The sequence below is a fragment of the Microtus ochrogaster genome, unplaced genomic scaffold, assembly GCF_000317375.1.
Source record: "Microtus ochrogaster isolate Prairie Vole_2 unplaced genomic scaffold, MicOch1.0 UNK97, whole genome shotgun sequence".
NCBI lineage: Eukaryota > Metazoa > Chordata > Mammalia > Rodentia > Cricetidae > Microtus > Microtus ochrogaster.
In genome coordinates this window covers 298,806-310,034 of record NW_004949195.1, presented here as the reverse complement: position 1 = coordinate 310,034, position 11,229 = coordinate 298,806, and the positions used below count along the sequence as shown (strand labels likewise).

Sequence of the window (11,229 nt, the reverse complement as noted above, 5' to 3'; positions counted from 1 at the left end):
CCGGCTGCCTGCGGGAACCGGTGTGCGCTGCGGAGCGCGGGGAGGAGGCGGCGCCGGCCGGCCGGCCGCTCCGGGGTCGGGACACTCGCGTCCAGCTCGGTCTCGCGGGGGTGGGGTGTCGGGGTGAGACCAAAGATGGGGCTTGGAGCCTGCCGTTCCCTCCCGGCGCGATCTTGGGAGACTTTTTCCTCCTCCAGCCCTTGAAACGCGCGTCTCAAGGGAAAGTAGTGTGAAACCCGCTGTTTCCCGCGGGCGAGCCCTTGCCGCGGCGATTTAACGGTAATTCCGCAGGTCTCCCCCTGGCTTGGGAACTCTTGTCGCCGTGGCGGAAGAAAGCGGGGCTGTCTTTCCCTTCAGGTTTCTTTTTTCCTTAGCTGTTGGCTTTTGGTCAAGCCGGCGTCGACAACTCGAGTCCGCCAGTGACAGCTTTGACTGTAGGTTCCCCGGGCACTGGGCTTCGTGAAAAGTCCACGTTGTACCCCCGTGAGGTCCTGAACCCCATCCTTCCCCAGAGCGCCCCTAGATTAACCCTTTGCGGCCGTGCTGACGTGACGTTCCGCGGGAGGGTCGCACGGGTCTGGGTTGGGAACTTTCTGGAGATGCTCTTGCTGTGGCTCCTCAGTTTTCTCGCTGAGAGAAGGCTCCCTGGGTCCTCGGTGACCTGCTGTCCCGGGCCGGCCCCCTGCAGAGTCTCTCCCTGGGATTTGAGCAGAACCGGGGATTTGGTGCGGGTCTGGGGAGCCTGGGGACCCGCCCTCATTTCGATCCCTTCCAGGAGAGTGAGAGCGCACTGCGAGGTTTTTCAAACTGTGTCTAACGGAGCTCCCCAACGCCGCACTTCTTCCCCCCTGATTGGCTGGAAGGAAGCGGGACTGGGGGGTTTGAATGTGGAACGCGGAGCTGATAGTTCTCCACCTACAGAAAAACAGTGTTTAGTCAGAGAATTACTCAAGATAGATACGGAAAAGTAAAAATGGAGATTTCTTACAAAGTCGGTGCCTAATAGAGCTGTTTCTTCCATAAAAGCCTTTCTGACCGTTCTGAAACGTGTATTAAAAAGTAAAACTAGAAAAACAATTTTCAGAAAACTGTATTTCTGCTGTTGCAGTTAACAAGACATATTTCTCTCTGTTCTTCATTGGTTGAAAACTGCGCCAAAGGTCTACGCTGTTTGTTTTTTCCTTTGATAGAAATTTTTCATCTTCGTCTTCATGTTTTTATTGGATGCAGATCATGGGAAAATTGCTTCTTTCATTTTGATGAAAGTAAACTTTAAATTATCTTACACATTTTTCATGAAAATTGGATATAGTCTTAAAACTTTGAAAATCTATTTTAAAATGTTTTTCTAACTCAGCCATTCATTGCAGTGTTTTAAAACTTTTAATTTACAAGACCTTCTTTATGTTTTTAAATTGCAAATATAACAGGTAAGTATATACAGGTGAGCTTATATATTACTGCATTCCTCTGACAAATCCATTAAGAGGAAGTGTGTTATATACAGTAGTACATATATGTTGTTTTATTTGGTTGGTTTCAGTTAGTGTTTAGTGTTGCTTGAAACAGTCGGCAGTATTTATTCCCCTGCTTGCCATTTCTTTTAGCTGCATCTTGATAACAGACAGTGTGGTTTTGAAAGAGCAGATGATTTTTGAAAGGAATTTTTATATTTTATAAATAATTGAAATTTTGAGACATGATTTCTATTTTCAATTTAAGACAAATATATATTGCCTTAAAATGGACATTTAGAAATGTCCAAATGAAAACATGTTCATTTCTATTAATAAATACGTTCTATTTTGTATTACTTTCATAATAATTATTACTGAACCCACAATCCTTTCTGAATCTGCTTACTTTGGATATTTTCACAAAATATTTTGGATATTTCCTTAAATTAACTATAAATTTTGATTTAGTTAAAATTTTAGAAGATCTCATTTTTATTTTATATAATTATATCTCAAGTGCTAATACTAAAGTTTTGTTTTTTACTGTTGGTTTTTGAATTTTAATTTTTATTCAAATTATGTGACTGGGAGAGAATTCTGGGAGTGGGGGAAAACTTTACTTTCCACCAAACCATGCTTTTTGGCACTTTGGTTTATGGGATTTATTTTGTTTTGAGGGTGATGAATGAAGGGCTTTATTTTTTCCCTTCTGTTTGTTTTACCAACTTTTTGAAATGAGTAATGGATTCTTTATTTATTAAACTAATTTACTTAGAGCTTTAGAATACACTAGCAGCTATATAATTCCACAACATTCAAAATATGTTTGTCTTTTATATAATGCCAGATCAGAGGAAGAATTCCAGAAGGTATATACCTACTTATTTAACTGTTTATGAGCAGTTATCTGTGTTTTCCTGCAGAAATTGATGACTCTAATTTTGTATTCTGTTGTGAAGGCTGCAGAGGTCATTTATTAGCACAGGGAAGCAGCCCTGGAGAATGGTGCTGCTGGAGCAGTTCTTCTGGCGCTGCATTCATACTACAGGGAGAGGGAAGAAAAGTGCAGCTTCCCTGGGAGCTTTGATGTTCCTCTGTCTGTTCTTCACACTGTTTCCAATTCACAGTCTTAACTTTAGACAATTTTTAAAAAACTGTTGTCTTCGTTGTACATTTGTACAATATAGCCTCAGGTTTTTGTATGCGATTACACTGGTATATGTTTTAATGTTTATCAGGAACCACACCTAAGGATAAAAATTCCAAAGTAGTGTTCACATTGTAGATTCCATGTTTCCGTGTCTTTTGTGTGCTGTTTTTTAGTTTGGGGTTTTTTTTTTTTGAAGTCTGTGTATAGTTTTATTTCTATTATTTATGTATTTATTTGTAGTAACTTAAGAATGTTGAAGAAACCTTCAGTATAGAAGAACTATTGGTCAACTGACTTAGTTTACAGAAAGAAAAAAATTAACATTTCTTTAATAAGCTTTCAGCAACTAGATTATAAAGTTATAATTATGGAAATTTTATAAAAATTCACCTCAAATCTTAAAATGTTTCCAATCTTAAAGTAGCTTTAGTCTTTTTTAATTTTATTTTGTTTAGATGACACTTAATCCCTACAGATTGATTTCTTTTTAACCCCTTTTATGAGAAACATATTAGTATGATTATAATTAGAACAACACATTTTAGAAAGAATTGTAAGACTATACATGGTTTGTCCTTTTTACTTTTTAATTACACAAATTTAGGAACACTACGCTTTACAATTAATTTTAGCATATAATTAGATTTCAAACTAGGACTTGCTGTAACTTTGTGGTCTCAAATCTCATAAAAACCAAAGGAAATCAGTAATAAAATACCACTTTATTTCAACAAAGTGTTGAAAATGAAATTAAGCCTTTTAAGAGGTTACAGAATTAGAATTTTAAAACTGATAGCTTATTTTAAATGTGAGGTCTATTTTAAAATATGTTACTAATATATGTTTGATTGTTAGTATATATAAATACTCATAAATTATGTAAATAATACTTTCTGATACATAACTTTTTTATTTTTCTTGCCTGTATAAAAGATGCTTTAAAGGATTTTTCTTTGAGAAAAGTTTCAAATAATAAGAGTTAATAGTAAATACGTGTGTGTGCGTGTGTGTATTGAATTTTATTCTTAATACTTTTGGGGGGAAGTTTTGAGTTTAGTGTACTTTTATTTAAACCTATTTTATTTCACCAAAGAAAGGTTATACAGGAGACATTTGTTGATGTTTTCTAAATAAACTAATAATTTGAGTTTTACTTTCAGAGATTTTTCTTTTAGTCATACACATTATATTTTATATCCAAACCTCTTTCTGTCTAGTATTTTTACAGTACTTCAAAACATATATTATTATATATGTTTTACATTATATTACATATATTATATTTATATTACATATATGTATTAAAATTTAACATCTAATCTTCTATCATTTCTTTGTTGTTTTAAATTTGTGGTCTTATATTTCAAGGCACTCATTTTTGAAATTATTATCTTTTGAAAAATATAATGCAAAAATTTCTTTTAACCTTTCAAAATAAGATATTTGAACTGGTGGTTCTTAGACATAAGATGGTGTGGAGTTTTTATTTTCTCTATTAAACAATCAAATATTTAGCAACAGAGGAATAAAGGGGCTTTTGGTTTTCATTCTTTTCAGCCATTCTTAACTCCCACAAAGCATTATGGTTCATATGTAGTACATTTATCCCTTTGGTAATTTAATAATTTGTATTTTAATGTACTTGTCAGTTCAGTTTTTAAGATCCAGAAACCAAGGGGGGGGGGGAGTTGCATTCCGCCTATATTTGGAAGCATTCAAAGACTAGTAGTGGTCTATTGATTTTTAAATTGGTTAGAACTGTAATAAAATACTTAGAAATTTTCACTTGGGTATAACAAGACCAAAGTTGAGAATAATGGTAATTTGGCGTCATTGATACATTTAGTAATTTTCAGGGAAAGGTAGTCAAATTTTATCCCTATTCCTTGTATAGTTTTTAAGCTATTTGGATTTTAGAAACACAAAGAATATTTTTTGATAATCTTCCTTAGTTCCTTCTAAAGCTACCTATGCATACTCATCCATAGATTAAAAATGAATGTCATAAAAATGAATGTCATAAAGAGAAATGAAAGCAGAAACTTATTTGTTTGAACAGGCTTTGGGTAATAATGCATATCACAGGTGTTCTTAATAAGTTATTTTCTGTTTGAATAACATTTTCATACAGGTTCTTTAAGCATTGCAAGATGGGTTAATTTCAAGATTTAACTCTGTTCAGAGATCAACTAGAAGTACAAGAGATTTATATCTGTTGAGTGTCTTCATATAATAATACATGACATTTTTATTGCAGATTTTAACCTTTAGAAGAGAACCAATTCTGGAAAACAATAAGTTTCTTTGACTGAATACTGACATAATGCATTGGAACATGATAGAGGATTAAGGTATACTAATGTGCTTTTCATTTTTTTTGTTTGTTGAAGTCAATATCTTAACTCTACAGCCCAGCCTGAAACTTGCTAGGTATCCTAAGCTGGCCTGGAACTACTGATTTTCCTGCCCTGACCTCCCCTTAGTGCTGGGAGTGTAAATATGTGTCAGTGTGTCTGCTTTGTAGTAATGAAGTTTTAAAACCTGTCATATATCATTATATTAAATTTGTAATATAATTGATGGTAATGCTGAAATGTTTAAGTCATATAAGTAAAGAATAAACAGAAATCTGGTAAATTGGCAGAATCAAAGTGTCTTGCTTGTTCAAAATCTAGATTTTTAAGAATATAGTTGGCTTTTATAGTGCTGTAGTAGATCCACCTCAGTTTATCCCCTCCCCCCAACAGTACACATGATGTTTTGTCTTTTTTTTTTTTCCCCCTAAGGGTGTTACTACAGTGTGCTATGTAAGGTATTTAATTATGTAGTGGACTTTATTCTCACAAAATGAAGTGTTTAAGTCAAGTGGAATTTGGTACTTGGCTGTTTGACAAGTGGAGAAGTGGTACAGCCTAAAAATTAGATAAGATTAATGAAAATATTGTAAGAAAATTTGAAGTATTCCAAGTACTGTCCTAACCAAAAGTCACGATTTGGTTGAAACTGAAATACCTACTTTCTTAAGCAGAAACTATCTTACTCATGATACTCAGTCATTGTTAATATCAAAAGTTACAGCAGTCTAATGATAATATAATATAATGCTTAAACTTCTGGCGACTGTTATCTTAACCTCCAAAATACTTATGATAGTCCATTTTCTAATGTTTGTTTTACTTGATTTTTATAGTTTTAGTTCAGCGTTTCAGAAAGTATTCACTTAAACAATTTTTGTTTCCTAGATGGTAGCATTCTGGTGTAATAGGGAGTTTACTGAGCATTATTACTAAGTATTACTTGGTTAGGTTTTTGCTAGTGTAGTGTTAACTATAAGTTTTAGTAATATTTGTTAAATAAAATGAGAGTGGCTGAAATGTAACTACAATTTTCTTTAGAATTTTTTAACTAAAAATATGTAAGTAACAAATAGAAAACCCCAAAGGCTTGTTTTCTTAAGTGTAATGTAATCTTAAGAGTAAATTATAATTTTCCTGCTCATAAATCTACTTTTAACTTTAAATGGTGTAAACATTTTAGAACAATTTTCAGGTGTCTTTAAGAATGCTAGAATATTGAGATAATATTAAAATACTAAAAAACTAGAATTTGATGCTTATGAGATAGACAGTCCAGAAATGCATATCTGTTAATAGTTGAGGTGAAAATGAAATGCTCAAACTAAATAGAAATCAGACAATTTCTGGTGCTTTATGTTACATTGATGTTATATTAGATGGTGATTGTTTTAGATAAATACAAAGAATAGAGTATCTTTATAACTTTGATCTTAAACATTATAACAAAATGGTTTAATGGGTAAAAAATGAATAAAAACTCGGCCCCATCTTAGCCAATGTTTTCCATGTTAGACAGTATTAACATGTAAATGGAGTGTCTGGGAAAAAATTGAGTTTTAATTTATTTATCACTTTTAATCCAGATAGTTGACAGAGCTTTAATGAGTTAAATGAGGGAGAAAGCAATATATGAGTTGATAGTGTAGATAAAGATTTAAATGCACAGTCATTCCTAATGTAGAGTTCAAGATTTATAATACCTGAGGGTTTCAGAGAATTTACTGTTTGAACACAAATATTTGACATTATCATGTTCTTGTTCTCTTTACAGTAATAAACTAGCTTATGAAGTTAGGACTTTAGCTTGTTAAATAATCTAGTACCCAAAAGCATTAGTATAGATATTAAAAGTTTTCTTATAGTTGATTACTTCTGATAGGGTAAGAGACCATAACTTGGCTAATAATAAAAGCTATTACAGTTATATATGATTATGTGTCCTTTAATCACCCTTTAAAGGACATGTTTAAATACTTCAAATTTGTGAATCTCTCCAATCCTCTTAATACCTAGTTTATTAGGTAAGAATTTGAGGAAAGATTTATTGGTGTTTCAATTTTTTAATTAAATTTTTCCCAGTGATAGAGTTATATCTCAAGTACAGATTTATAAATTTCAGTTAAAGGCATTATCAGGGTTTCAGGAAAAATAATTGTCTTTAAAGAACATTTGTACTGTCGTTTCTATATTTCTTAGTGGAGTATTTATCTTACAATAAAAAGAGTACTTTAATAAACTAGGATGGGGTAATTTAATATCTGTTGATAAAGGGCCTTAAATTATTAACTGATTATATAATGCTAGTTCATGAACATTACTTACATCAGTGGAAGCAAGTTTTCTTTGGTAGAGATTTTAAAGTATTGCAAAGATTTGCTTAATAATAGACACAATTAATGTAAACATTTTAAATGTTTATTTGAAGCAGTTTTCTACATGTATATATTTTGTGGTTTTCTAAAAGTAATAACATTCCTAATTTATTTATATTGTTTTTCTTCAAGTAATGCCTAATCAGAACTGAATATTTTTCTGATCAGCTTTTTTCAGTAGGCAATATTTAATTAGTTTAAGGCTTTAAATTTTTTAAAATTGTGGTTTTAAAGTAGGACTTCTGTTCTCAGCACTATTTAACCACATTGGACATTTAATTTGCTATTTCGAAAGTCAGAATCACTTGAAAGAAAATGTGACATGTTTTAAATGTGATTTCTGCAATTGATCACTCACTCGATTACTATTTTTATATGTCTAAATTTCATAAATTAAATTTTGAATTCCTTTCACAATAAATAAATTATTCAAAATTACCTTGTTAATTTTGTGGGGTTTTTATATGTATTTTTTATTTCTAGCATTCTTCATTGACATCTTATTTTGATAAAAGATGTAGGGTTTGGTTTTTTTTGCAAACTAACTAAATTTACTATTTTGCTCCAATTTCACACTTTTAATTTTTTAATCTCAAAACTAGCATTCAAGACTAACTATTATTTAAATTTAATATCTAATTCTAATCTGTTAATTTTTTATTTTTTAATAATATTCAAACTTTTATGTTTTGGGTCTTTCTGAAGCAATGCTTACAGTGTTGAAAGATGACTTGCGTTTAAAGTTGTAGATCTGTAGACAGCATTTTATTTTATTTAAAGCATTTTAACAATAAACACTTATTTCTCTTACAAATGGATACTATGGACTTAAGTAAGGCTTTCCCTCTATAATACACATAATATACATTTAAGATAGATTGCACCTGAAAATATTTGATTAGTTGTGAACTTTAAAATTTTTATTTTATTATTGTGTATGTGATAGGGTAGTGGATGCACAGAGTTCAGAGAACAGCATTATGTCCAGTCTCTCCCTCCACTTCAGTGTGTTCCAGGGATGAGATTCAAAGATTGTCAGGACTGCAGAGTAGGTACCCTTACCCACTGAGTCACATTGCCAGCCTCAGTTATAGCTTTTGTTAACTCTTTTAGGCTAGGTCTAGGAAATATTATACCTTGGTGTTAGAGCACTTGGCTAGCATGCCACGGCCCCAGAACAGTCCCTGAAACCACCAAAGGGAAAAAAAAGTCATTGGCTGAAATCTTAATGCTTTATTATTTATTATTCTAGAGATTGAATCAAAGTTCTTATACTAGCATATTCTCTACCACTGAACTATATACCCAGTGCTTGAATCTCAGGGGTGGGGCGGTCGTTGTTTTTGTTTTGTTTTTCTAAGTAGTATCTGAAGTAAGCATATGATAGTGATTCAGTACAAGGTGCCTGGGAGGGAACCAGGGATATTTTGTGAGCAAAAGTGTAATTTTATGTCTTGATTAGAATTTGTACCACTAGGGAAGGTACTCTTTGATCACTCTGGCAAATGATTAAAACTCTTAAGAGAGTTTTGGTAACTGAGTAGTTAAATATAGCCATAGAAGCTGAAATTGTTACTTGTTACTAGCTTTTTTAGATACATTGTAGGTTCCCTTCTCTAACCAAAATATTAATTTTGTCTTCTCTCTTCACCCTTCCCTTTTAAAATTCCTTTTTAAATAATGATACAAATGGACTTGGCAAGTGAATTGTACTGAAGTACTTTCTTTCTCTGAGTTAGCTGCATATGCTTTTCTCGAGTAGTGCTTTTTCAGTAGTAGGAGCATCAGTGGTGAAGAAGTTTCACCATCATAGCAGTTGTTCTTGTCCCTTTTAAGAACTGGAGTTGAATAGTCACTGCTGTTTGTCAGCTGGCTGTTCTGCAGAGTCCTGTCAGTGTGGGATAAGAGTGGCCAAAGGAGTTTGCACCCAGGTGGAAAGGGTTTTCCATGTGTAGTTTGCAGAATAGTTCCTTTGAAAGATACTTTCTTCCCAGTGCACCCTTAAGAGGATAGTAAATATTTGTGGTTCTTGAACTTTTATTAACCATTTATTCAGTGGTGGTGTATTTAATTTTTAGTCAGGAAATTTCATGTTAGAGTTGAAGAATTCTAGAAGTATGTGTGCTGTTCCATACTTCTTACTTTTAAGCTAATAGAATAGTAAAACCTATTAGTAGCTAGGTTGCTGATGCCACAAATTCAGATATATGTTTAAGAAAGAAAAGTTGTGGCCATACAGGAGTATTTCCTTTACTTTAAGGGCATAGATCTTCCTTTTATAGCTTCATATAATGAAGCCTGAATTATTGTTAGTTTCACTATAATAAAGACATCCTATTCTTCATGTTGTCAGTAATTGGAACCAATATAGGGCATAAGTGAAAACCCTTAAACTATTTTTATGAATTCTTAAAAAGATACCATGTTATATTCTATATCTTTTCGAATTAGACTTTGTAATTTCAAGTAAGTTGGTTTTGTAGACTTGTATACTTCTATTTGCACAAACTTGCATACCCTACATATGTTGTTCTCCCCTTTTATCTATATAATTACAGTTCTGGATAAGTGAATAGTGGACCTCTGTTAAAGTTCTGGTTTCATTTATAAAACTTTGGTAGAAAACTGCAAGTTTTGTGTTAGCCAGTGTCCTAATTTAAAGTCTGACATTTGCAGTTGTATTTTAAAAGATAGAAACATCGTTGCTCCTTGGTTACTTACCTTCATTAAAATCACTTCTGATCCATCTCCATGCTTAATGTTTGCTCTACCAGTCATAGTAAACTCAGAATATCATTTCTTTGGTATTACTAACAAAAATGGCATTATCTGAATTAATAATTGAGGCCACAGTCTATTCTGGTATTGTGAAATTAAGTATAGTCAATTGTAAATTGAAATTGCTTTTTTAGGCTACTACTGTTTTTAATATGTTGATGTAGTTTGACAGATAGACATTAATATTGCACATGTTTAACCTAAAAGTTTAGCTACATAATCCTCTGTTGAAAATATCTTCCACCCTGATGGACTCCTGTTGAATGTCTGTGGACTGACTACTAGAATGAGCTAAAATACAACATTTTTCCTGATCTGCTTAATCAAAATCTCTGATCCTAGATGTTTACAATTTACAGTTTTTACAAGCTCTAAAGGATTGCCCCCCCTTCTCTTTTGTAAGGAGCACCGCAAATGAGCCAGTACAGTGGCGGGGGTGGGAAGGATTATTCATACCAAACCATTTATATCTGGCCCATCCACCATCCCCAGCTATTGGTTGGTTATCTTGGATCTAACAAAGTTCAGTATCTAATTAGAAATTTTATCATTTCTACAACACTTCTAAGTTTCAGTATTTTCTCAGTCGTATGAAGAGCAATCTGTTTTCACAACTTTCATTTTTGTGAAACTGTTTTGGACAAATTTTGTCCCTATGTTAGATACACACTTGCAAGCAGAAGAGATGGATCACTTGAGAACTGTTGGAGAGATGCTCAACTGCCTAGCTCCTGCAGCGGATCTAGATTCAGTTCCCTGAACTCACATGGCAGCTCACAGCCCTAGTTCTAGGGAATCTGACACCTTCTGGCCTCTGTGGGCACGAGCCATGCAAATAGTACATAGACATACATTTGGGCAAAACACCCGTACACATAATAGATGTCAAGAATAAGATAAAAAATAAAAACTCAACATTAAAAAATGTTCATTTCTACACAGGAGTAGCTATTTTTCTTAATTTGTATTTTATTTTGGTTTGGTTTGGTTTTTCAAGACATTGTCGTTCTGTAGCTTTGAAGCCTGTCCTGGAACTTGTTCTGTAGACTAGGCTGGTCTCGAATTCACAAAGATCCCCCTGCCTCTGCCTCTCTGCCTCTCTGCCTCTCTGCCTC

General features: G+C 33.4%; 1 long non-coding RNA gene across 1 annotated transcript in view; it reads left to right on the top strand.

Moving 5' to 3' along the window:
• Window positions 1-11,229, top strand: part of LOC101992564 — a 59,772-nt gene that overhangs the window by 32,719 nt on the left and 15,824 nt on the right. The window contains exon 6 of the long non-coding RNA XR_258938.3: window positions 4,865-4,958. This is a non-coding gene — a long non-coding RNA (uncharacterized LOC101992564). The remainder of the gene's footprint in view (window positions 1-4,864; window positions 4,959-11,229) is intronic.